Consider the following 11,078-nt stretch of genomic DNA (forward strand, 5'->3'; position numbering starts at 1 on the left):
TAGAGATGCTAAAGCAGATGGAAGAAATGAGGAGATACAAGAGTTGAACAGAAAATTTCAAAGGTCACCTCAAGAAGACAGAGTCAAATATTACAACAAAATGTGCAAAGATCTGGAGTCAAAAAACTAAAAGGGAAGAACACACTCAGAATTTCTCAAGCTGGGGGACTGAAGAAAAAATTTAAGCCTCAATTTCCTTATTGAAGGATTCTCTGAGCAAATTACTGAATGATGCAGAAAGCATCAAAAGAAGATGAAAGGAGCTCTTTTTCGTGATGCTGTGGTGGCCATTGGCTGATTGGCCATGAAGCTGAACATCTCCTTCCCAGCCACTGGCTGCCAGAAACTCAATGAAGTGTACAATGAACGCAAGCTTTGTACCTTTTATTAGAAATGAACGGCAACAGAAGTTGCTTCTGATTCGCTGGGTGGCGAGTGGCAGGGTTATGTTGTCTGCATCAGTGATGGGAATGACATGGGAATGACAAGCAAGGTTTTCCCATGAAGCAGGGCATCTTGACCCATGGCCGTGTCCTCCTGCTGCTGAATAAGGGTCATTCCTCTTATAGATCAAGGAGAACTGGAGGAAGACTGCACAAATCTGCCCGGGGTTGCATTGTAGATGCCAACATAAGTGTTTTCAACTTGGTTATTGTAAAAAAAAAAAAAAAAAAAAAGGAGAAAGATATCCCAGAACTGACAGATACAACTGTGCCTCGTCGCCTGGGGCCCAAGAGAGCTCACAGAATCCACAAATTTTTCAGTATCTCTGAAGAAAATTATGTACTCCTGTATGTTGTGAGAAATTCACTGAACAAAAAAGGCAAGAAACCCAGGACCAAAGCGTCCAAGATTCAGCGTCTTGTTACTCCACATGCCTTGCAACACAAATGTCAGCGAAATGTTCTGAAGAAACAGTGCACTAAGAAAAATAAGGAGGAGGCTGCAGAATATGCCAAGCTTTTGGCCAAGAGTATAAAAGAAGCCAAAGAAAAATACCAGGAACAGATTGTCAAAAAATGGAAGCCTCTGAGTCCAGTCTGAGTCCAGTCAAAAATAAGAGATTTCTTTGTGTGATAAATAAATGTGCTTATATTAAATCTCAAAATGGAGATGGAAGGAATACACAGAGTCACTGTACCAAAAGGAAATGGTTGATGTTCAACCATTTCAAGAAGTAATATATGATCAAGAGCCAATGATACTGAAGGAAATGACAAAGAACAAGGCATCGGGAATTGCTGGAATAAAAATTGAAATCTTTCAAGAAAGTGAGGTGGCACTGGAGGCACTCACTCATCTATGCCAAGAAATTTGGAAGACAACTATTTGGCCAACTGATTGGAAGAGATCCATATTTGTGCCCATTCCAAAGAGAGGTAACCCAATGGAATGCGGAAATCATTGCACAGTATCTTTGATATCCCATGCGAGTAAAGTTTCACTTAAGGTGTACAGTAATGGCTGCAGGCATACATTGACAGAGAACTTCCAGAGGTTCAAGCCGGATTCAGAAGAGGCCGTGGAACAAAGGATATCATTGCTGATGTCCGATGGATCTTGGCTGAAAGCAGAGAATATCAGAAAGATGTTTACCTGTGCCTTGCTGACTATGCAAAAGCTTTCAATTATGTGGATCATGACAAGCTATGGTCAACATTGCAAAGTATGATTATTCCTGAACACTTAATTGTGCTCATAAAGAATCTGTACCTGGACGACGAGGCAGTTGTTCAAACAGAACATGGGAACACTGAATGATTTAAAATTAAGAAAGGTGTGCGACAGGGTTGTATTTTTTCACCATACTTATTCAACCTGTATGCTGAGCAAATAATCCGAGAAGCTGGGTTCTATGAAGAAAAACGTGGCATCAGGATTGGAGAAAGACTCATTAACAACCTGTGATATGCAGATGATACAACTTTGCTTGCTGAAAGTGAAGAGGACTTAAACTAAATACTGATGAAGTTCAAATCTCAATGTAAAGAAGACAAAAACCCTCACCACTGGACCAGTAAACAAAATTCTTATCAATAGAGAAAATATTGAAGTTGTCAAGGACTTCATTCTTCTTGGATCAACCATCAACACTCATTGAAGTAGCAGCCAAGAAATCAAACAACATACTACATTAGTCAAATCTGCTGTGCAAGACCTCTTTAAAGTGTTGAAGAACAAAGATGTCAGCTTGAGGACTAAGGTGTTCCTGACCCAAGCCATGGTATTTTCAGTAACCTCACAGGCATACAAAAGCTGGACAGTGAGTAATGAAGACTGTAGAAGAATTGATGCATTTGAGTTGTGGTCTTGGAGAATATTGAAAGTGCCATAGTTTGCCAAAAGAACAAACAGATCTGTGTTGGAAGAAGTACAGCCAGAGTGCTCCTTGGAGACTAGGATGGCCAAACTTCGTCTCTCATACTTCGGACATATTGTCAGGGGGGACCAGTTGCTGGAGAAGGATATCATGTTTGGTAAGGTGGAGGGTCAGAGAAAAAGAGGCAGACCCCTAGCGAGATGGATTGGCCAAGTGGCAGCATCAATGGGCTCAAGCATGGCAACAGTAGTGAGGTTGACCCAGAATTGGGCAGTGTTTCGTTCTGTGTGCATAGGGTTTCTATGAGTCAGTACCGACTCGATGACACGTAACAACAACAACAACAACCCAAGAATCACCTGGGAATCTTATTTAAATGTCTATCTATACCATAACCCAGAAAGAGCCATGGAGATTCGGGGGCTAAATCACAGCTGTTAACCTAAAGGTCCACAGTTCCAATAGCAACTCTGTGGGAGAAATATGATGGGGTCTGCTTCTGTAAACTTCTCAGTCCTACAGGGGTTTGGTTTGGATTTAACCCTAACTCACCCCTGCCCAGTCAGAACCAACTCCATGGCACATCACCACCTCTGCCTGATAAATTTGAAGGAAATCCAAAATATATTATTTCATTTGTAGGTACTTTGGAAGGTATCACTACAACATAAGGACTTCAAGAACATTTTAAATAGAATTGGAAATGGCTGATAGTCCTCTAAAGGGTGGAAATCTAATCCTGAGAAGTGTCACCTCTCCTGGTATGACACTTTGGGCCACAGAGACTCTGAAAACCTGATTATTGCTCCCAGAACAAATACCTTAAGATAATATTTAAATGATAAACTAAAAATATTCGCTGAAGTCTTCTTAAAATCAAACAGCATTGTAGCTTAACCTTTTCATGATCTCTGGGACATACATTGATGTTGTTTTTGTTAAGTGCCGTCGCGTCAGTTCCGACCCATAGTGACCCTGTACAGGGTGTCTGAGGAACGACTGGTGAGCTTGAACCTCCGACCTTGTGGTTCAAACCAACTTTGCAGTCCAGCACAGTAACCCTGGTGTGGCGCTGTGAGTTAATGCTCCAGACTGCAAAGTCGTTTGAACTACAAGATCGGTGGTTCAAGCTCACCAGTCGCTCCTTGGAAACCCTATGCAGGGTCGCTATGGGTCGGAACCGACTTGACTGCACTTAAAAACAACAACACATTAACCCACAGCAACACATCAAGGCACCTACATTTTCCACCATTCTGGTTTACTAGGAAGCGGCTATGGCATTATTAATGTGTGCTGCCATCTAGTGTGAGTCTTTAGAACTGCACGAATCTGAAGAACTAGGTCTCATCCCACCAACACTTAACATGAGACACATATGTCTCAGGACATATGTGTCCCACTCAATGAGATGAAATGGCCCGCCCAGGCTCAAACATGGGCACAGAACCAGGCAGTGTTCTATTTTCTTGTACATAGGGTTGCTGTGAGTCGGTACCAACTTCACAACACCTAGTAACAATTACACCAAAACACATATTACCTCAAAATATTATTTTTCATTTCATTCAAAACGCTTTGAATTACTGAAAACACATGACTTTAACAAAAAAATTCAGAGTAGAACATAATTCAGTCTTGAAAGGGTTTACTAATAAAGAATGTCTGCCTTGAGTCTTAGGGTTTTTATGGGATCAGTTGAGGACATCAGCTGGGAAGAATAGATAGGAACTGTAGGGGGCAGTGAGCTTATAAATTCATGGGGGAAGGAACTGCTCAGTAAAGGAGACTGGCACCACGCCAAGAGTACAACCAGTATCACTGAATGGTACATGTCGAAACTTGGGTTGGTATGTCTTTTTGCTGTGTATCTTCTCAATAACAACAACAACAACAAAATAAATGGTATTTTTAAATGTAGATTCTGATTCACTGTAACTGGGATATGAATACAGTTCTCAGCAGGGAGTTGAACTATAATGAACCTGTTTAAAACCCTAGAAGAAATTTCCCTTTGGCCTCTGCATAGCCCAAGGGTTGAGCTGAATCATTTGTTTTAAAAGAAGTTGGGGGGGGGGGGGAAGTGTAGGGGGCGGGTTTCTAGGATATACCCTTTGGTTGGCTGATGATGCATGGAGGGGATTGGAACCATGGCAATGAGATGATATACGATGGAATGAATGTAAGACTAAGGTTCTCCCATGTAAACTATCATATAATTCACAATAAAACATTTAAAAAAAAGAGAAGTTCTTAGAATTAGAAAGAAGAACGTTTCCATGAATATACTTGGTTTTATAATTATTTGGTCCGTTGTAATCACAATGGCTAAAATTCTCCCTGAATACAAAAAGTAAACCCATTTTGAGACTTGTTCATTTTCCCCTAGTCTCTGAGTAATAAGTAATAATTAGGAAATTACCACTCCTTTGCCCAAAGCTACTGAAGTTGGTGAAAATAATGAACGTGCCTAAGCCAATGCAGGGGTAACTGACCTAGTCACAGTCACTGCAATTACTGTTGAGAATATCAGACAACAAAGATGTGGAAAAAGAGTTCATTGTCCACTAAACGTAGCTCTTGGATCCTTTTTCTCTTACCTTGCTTCCTCACACAAGCATGCATACTTTGCTTCACAATCAGCTTTGAAATCCTCATTATCCTGGCTGTTTTAATTATCTTATCTACATGCAAGTTATTAGAATTGTCAGAGAATTCTGTTCTCAAATGTTTAATTAATAAAATATGCTTGCTTTGACTTCAAGATCCAACTGTTAAAAGTATTGCCTGGAATCTACAAAATGTAAGTAAAGAGACTTCGGGTAAGATGGCTAACTAGGTAAATACAATACCCAGACTCCCTACAAAGACACAGAGGACCAAATGAAACAGATACAGACAGTAATCCTGGAGCCCTGAGCTTCCAAGGAAATGATGAATAGGAGAAAAGGCCCTAGTGTGATGATGGAGGATAAGCACTGGACTTCTAACTGCAAGGTTGGCAGTTCGAACCCATCAGCCTCTCCTCTAAAACACTATCCAGGGCTGAAATGAGTTAGAACCAATTCAAAAGCAACAAAAAACAATTGGAGAAAAAGCTGAACCAAGGTGTTGAGTGAGGAGGCAGATGAAAGTGTGAATTGTTAACGGACTTGACACAGTGCAGCCATTTTGAACTTATGCAAGTAGTGTTAAATCACGACAGTGGTCTGGTAAGATCATTGGCTCCACTTGCCCAGAATTTCACAGGTGTCTACACTGGTGGCTGACAACCAAGAAGGGTGATCCTCTCCTTGTTCCTTACACTATCCTGGGTATCATAAATGTGGTCAGCACTACCTTCACCCACATGGTGACTGGTGACACACCCCTGTACTGCCCCTACTATGCCTGAGGTCAGAGCACACCGTTGTGAAGTAGGTGCATGCCACCCTCAAGTCTGGGTGCATGCCACCCTCAAGTCTGGAGGCATGTACCTTGTCCTTCCTCAGAGAAATGGAACTACAATGTTAGGTTAACTATCTACACCCAGCCATACTTGAGCAGGCAGGAACACATTCTGGAACCAGGCAACCTGAACCCGGTTACCTAAGGATGGCAGGAACTTCTCAGGAATAAAGCACCCTGACCCCAGACACCATGTAGGCCAGCCTGAACTTCATCCAGAACCTGGCATTCCACCCCTCTGACCTCTTTGGCTGGCAGAGGGCACTAACCAGTACCAGGTGTCCTGCCCCGAGTCACTGCCTGGCAAGCAGGCTAAGGTACCCTGCCTCGCTTCTCCCTATCCCCACCCCTGTTTTCTCCTGTCTTGTTTTGTTCCTTTTTTTATTCTTGCCCTTCCCTTGTTCTTCTCTTTGTTCTGTGGTTTCCACTTTTCTATATTTTTTTTTTCCATTTCTTTTGTTTCTCTTTTCTTTTTTCCTTTTTCTCCTCAGGTTTTCTTTACTATTTTCATATCTTTGCTTTCTACTTTCCTTTTCTCTTTACTTAGATTGATTTTCCTTTGCTTTTTCTTTTTAGTTTCTTGTTGTTGTTGTTGTTGAGTGCCATCGAGTCGGGTCCGACCCATAGCGACCCTGTACAGTTTCTAGTTGCTTCTTTTTTTCTTCTTATTGTTATTGTTTGCTTTCTCCCCCTTTTATTTCGTTTTTTTGCTGCTGTTTTTGGGCTTCTCTCTTTTTCTTGTCCCTCCAAGCAGGTGTCAGCAACCATGCCCGAACTGTGCAGCCACAACCACACCTTTTGTAGACCCACCCACTGGGCAAGGACCAGCACCCACTCTTCCAATACCTCATCAATGACAGATGGCAGCACAACTCACCCTCCACTGCACTACACTCAGAGATGCGGCCACACACTCCCATCCTCATCACACTCACTTAGAGAGAGGTGGTAAGCACACGAGAACACACCAATTAAAGACAAATATAACAACACTACAATGTCTCAGAGATAACAGACAACCTCAATTCACACAAAGAGACAAGACAGAGTGTCTCAAACAAGAGACCAAGATACAAAGCTAGAAAACCTTTCTGAGGGAGAAATGACTTAGGAACTGCCTGATATGGAATTCAAAAGAATGACATTTAGGCTCCTCTTCAGTAGATTGAAAGAAAGATTATGGAAAGTGCAGATAAAACCAAGAAAAACATAGAAAAAACTTAGATGAATTCAGGAAATTCTACAAGAAGCAACAGAAAAAAAATTAATGAACAATTAGAAACTATACAAGAACAGCAAATAGAAAGGCAGAAGATAAATACTAAGATTTTAGAACTAGATAATGCATTGAAAGGACAAAGGAGTAGAATTGAATCCATGGGAGGCAGAATAGGTGAGATTGAGGACAAAGCTCTTAGTACTAATCTGATGGAGGAACAATTAGGAAAAAAAGAGCAATAAAACAACAACAACAACAACAAGAAAGTCTAAGAACAATGACAGACATCATCAAGATGAATAATTTATGTGTGACTGGAATTCCAGAACAAAATGGGAAGAGAGAAAATTGTCAAAAATTTGTTGGAAGAAAACTTCCCTAGTACCATGAAAAGTAAGATAATATGTCATCACAAAGCTCAACGAAGACTGAACAGAATAGCCAACAAAAGAACATCACCAAGACATATGTGACACTTTCCAAAACCAAAGAAAAGGAAAGAATCCTGAAGCAGATCAGAAACAATGAAAAGTTACCTACAGGGAGAACCAGTATCAAATCCTATACTGGCAAGAAGGCAATGGGATGACATATATAAAACTCTGAAGGAAAAATTTCCAACCAAGAATTATACATACCCAACAAAATTGTCCCAAAACTACAGTGCCAAAATTAGGAAATTCTGAGATAAGAAAAATGTGAAGGAAATTTTAAAAAGCAGACCAAATTTAACAAGACATATTAAAGTTAGCTCTTCAGCCAGAGAATCAACAATGGCAGAAAACAAACTGAGATTAACATACAGAACAACACTCTGCAGCACTCAACCTAGAAATAGAATAACCAAAGTAAATTAACAAAGCTACAAGACTGAGAACATGGAACCAGAGACACCAATTTATAAATAAAGATAATTACAAAATAAAAAGAGGGAATAGATAGGGTAGTTACAGAACTTCCAAATGGAAAGGAAGTCAAGATGATTTCAAGGTAGAACAGACTGTTCTAATCTTGGGAAGAAAATAATAAATTACTAAAAGGTAACCTGAAAAAAAAAGTTAATAAACCTTTGCATCAAAAATTTTTTAAAGGAAAAAATACAATTTAATAAACATTAAAAGCAAGGAGTGAAATGATAAAAAAACTTAAAAACAAAACGACCTTGCCCAGCTCAGAAAATTATGTGAAACTAACTAGGAAACTAGCAACACCACAAAAAACCATACAGCAAAATCATAATAAATCCATTTGTTGTTGTTGTTGTTGTTAAGTGCCATCGAGTCGGGTCCGACCCATAGCGACCCTGTACAGGGTTTCCGAGGGTGTAAATCTTTACGGGAGTAGAAAGCCTCATCTTTCTCCCGCGGAGCGGCTGGTAGTTTCGAACCGCTGACCTTAAGGTTCGCAGCCCGATTCATAACCACTACGCTACCAGAGCTCCTTACCCATCAATAATTACTGTGAATGTAAATTGATTAAATGTGCTACTCAAGAGAAAGAGAGCAACAGAATGGATAAGAAAATAGGATCTATCAATATGATGTCTATAAGAGTCGTACCTTTGACATACAGACAAAAACAAACTAAAACTCCAAGCATTGGAAAAATATATCAAGCTAATGATCAAAAGTGAGCAGGAGTGGCAATATTCATTTTTTATGATATAGACTTTAAGGCAAAAGCCAGTCTAAGAGACAAAAAGGTCCTATTATACCGATTAAAGGATTAAGTGAACAAGAAGACATAACCAAAATAATACCTATACACCCTGCAAGAGGCCCAAAAGACATAAATTGAACTCAAACAGAATTGAAGAAACAGACAACTCTACAATAATAGTTGTTGTTAAGTGCCATCCAGTCAATTTTGACCTACCACGACCCTATGTAGGAGCAGCTAGTGATCTTGAACTACTGACCTAGCGGTTCAAAGCAACTTTGCAGTTCAGAGCATTAACCCACAGAACACCTAGAAAAAAAAACTCAATTAAACAACACAATCAGCCAACTTGACCTCATTGACATATTTAGAACACTCCATCTAACAATAGCGCAATAGACATTCTTATCCAGCATACATGGAACATTCTCCACAATAGACCATGTGTTAGGCCACAAAGCAAATCTCCATAAATTGTAGAACATTGAACTACTGTAAAACCTCTTCTCAGATTATAATGCTTTAAAATTAGAAACCAGCAGTAGGAAGAGCAACAAAATGAAGTCACAGGCTTGGAAAGTAAATAATACCCTGCTTAAAGTAGCATAGTGGATTAGTCAGGATTTCAAATCTTCCAGTCACTCTGCAGGAGAAAGGTGAAGCTTTTCGCTCCTATAAAGATTCATAGCCTCGGAAACGCTATACAAGGTTACTATGAGTCGGAACCAATTCAATGACACACAACAACCAACAAAAACAAAATTGTTGTTGTTAAATGCCTTTGAGTCAGTTCCGACACATAGCGACCCTATACAGGGTTCCCAAAGAGTGACTTACAGTTAGCAGTCCAGTGCTTATCCTACAGAGCCACACCAGGACTTAGAAGAAATAAAAAAATTCCTTGAACCAATGAGAATGAAAACACAACATACTAAAAATCTTTTTGACATACGAAAGGCAGTGTTCAGAGGGCAATTTATAGTAATAAATGTAAAGTAAAGTACATTTACTCCCAAATTAAGTTTATGAAGCAAGCATAACTCTAATAAAAAGGCAGGCAAATGATGTGGGTGAGTCAAAAAAAGTAAAGATCAAAGTCAACATTCTTACCTAACATCTCCAACAATTTGAAGAGCAGTAAAATATGCCTACACTCACCAGAAGAAAAGAAATAATAAAGAACAGAAATGAATGAAACTGTAAAGAGAAAAACAACAGAAAGAATCAACAAGACAAGAAGTCTTGTTCCTGGAAAAAAACTAATAAAGTCAACAAACCACTGGCAAATCTAACAAAGGAAAAGAAGGAGAGCTAACAGATAACATAAATGAGGAATGAAATGGATGATGTCACAACAGAAGCAATAAAAATAAAAAGGACAATAACAGAATTCTGTGAAAAACTGTACTCCAATAAATTTTTAAAACCTAGGAGATAAGGACAAATTTTTAGAAACATGTTACCTACCTAAACTAACATGAACTGATGCAGAAAATTTGAACAGACCCACAACAGGTCATTGAAAAAAAAGCTCCCAACAACAAAAATAAACCCAGGTCCAGATGGTTTTACTGGTGAATTCTACCAAACATTCAGAGAAGGGCCAACATAAATTCTACTCAAATTCCAGGGTATAGAAAAGAATGGAAAACTCCCAAATTAAGTTCATGAAGCAAGCATAACTCTAATAAAAAGGCAGACAAATGATGCGCGTGAGTCAAAAACTATCTGCACTAAGGTTATATTAAAACTTGCGTTGACTACACTGTCCTATTAGTACTTTCTGTTCAAGGTCACTGTGCAGGGGTGGGGAATGTCGAGCCTGTGGGCCACAAAAGGCCCATCAAATCCTTTGATCTGGCCCTGCCAAGGCAACTGCAGTTCTAGCCATCACATTTGTTGTTGTTGTTAGGTGCCATGGAGTCGGTACCAACTCATAGCAACCCTATTCACAACAGAATGAAACACTGCCTGGTCCTGCACCTACTTCACAATTGTTGGTACATTTGAGCCCATTGTTGCTGTTACTGTACCAATCCACGTCACTGAGGGTCTTCCTCTTTTTCTCTGACCCTCCATTTTACCAAACATGATATCCTTCTCTAGGGACTTATCCCTCCTGATAATATGTCTAAAGTGCGAGAGATGAAATCGGGCCATTCTGGCTTCCAAGTAACATTCTGGCTGCACTTCTTCCAACACAGATTTGTCTGTTCTTTTGGAAGTCCACGGTACTTTAAAATTTCTCCTCCAACACCATAACTCAAATGAATCATTTCAATGGTCTTCCTTATTCACTGTCCAACTTTCAGACACATATGAGGCTATTGAAAACACCATGGCTTAGGTTGGGAGCAGCTTAGTCCTCAAACTGACATCTTTGCTGTTGAGCAAAGAGGTCTTGTATAGCTGATTTGCCTAGTGCAATGCGAC

The 11,078-nt window shown here is 39.8% G+C and overlaps 1 pseudogene; it reads left to right on the plus strand.

Annotated features, from left to right (window-relative positions):
• Positions 1-304: 304 nt before the first annotated feature.
• LOC102825691 lies at positions 305-1,044 on the plus strand (annotated as a pseudogene).
• The last annotated feature ends 10,034 nt before the right edge of the window (positions 1,045-11,078 follow it).

Source organism: Chrysochloris asiatica, unplaced genomic scaffold (assembly GCF_000296735.1).
Source record: "Chrysochloris asiatica unplaced genomic scaffold, ChrAsi1.0 scaffold00020, whole genome shotgun sequence".
In the NCBI taxonomy this organism is placed as follows: Eukaryota; Metazoa; Chordata; class Mammalia; order Afrosoricida; family Chrysochloridae; genus Chrysochloris; species Chrysochloris asiatica.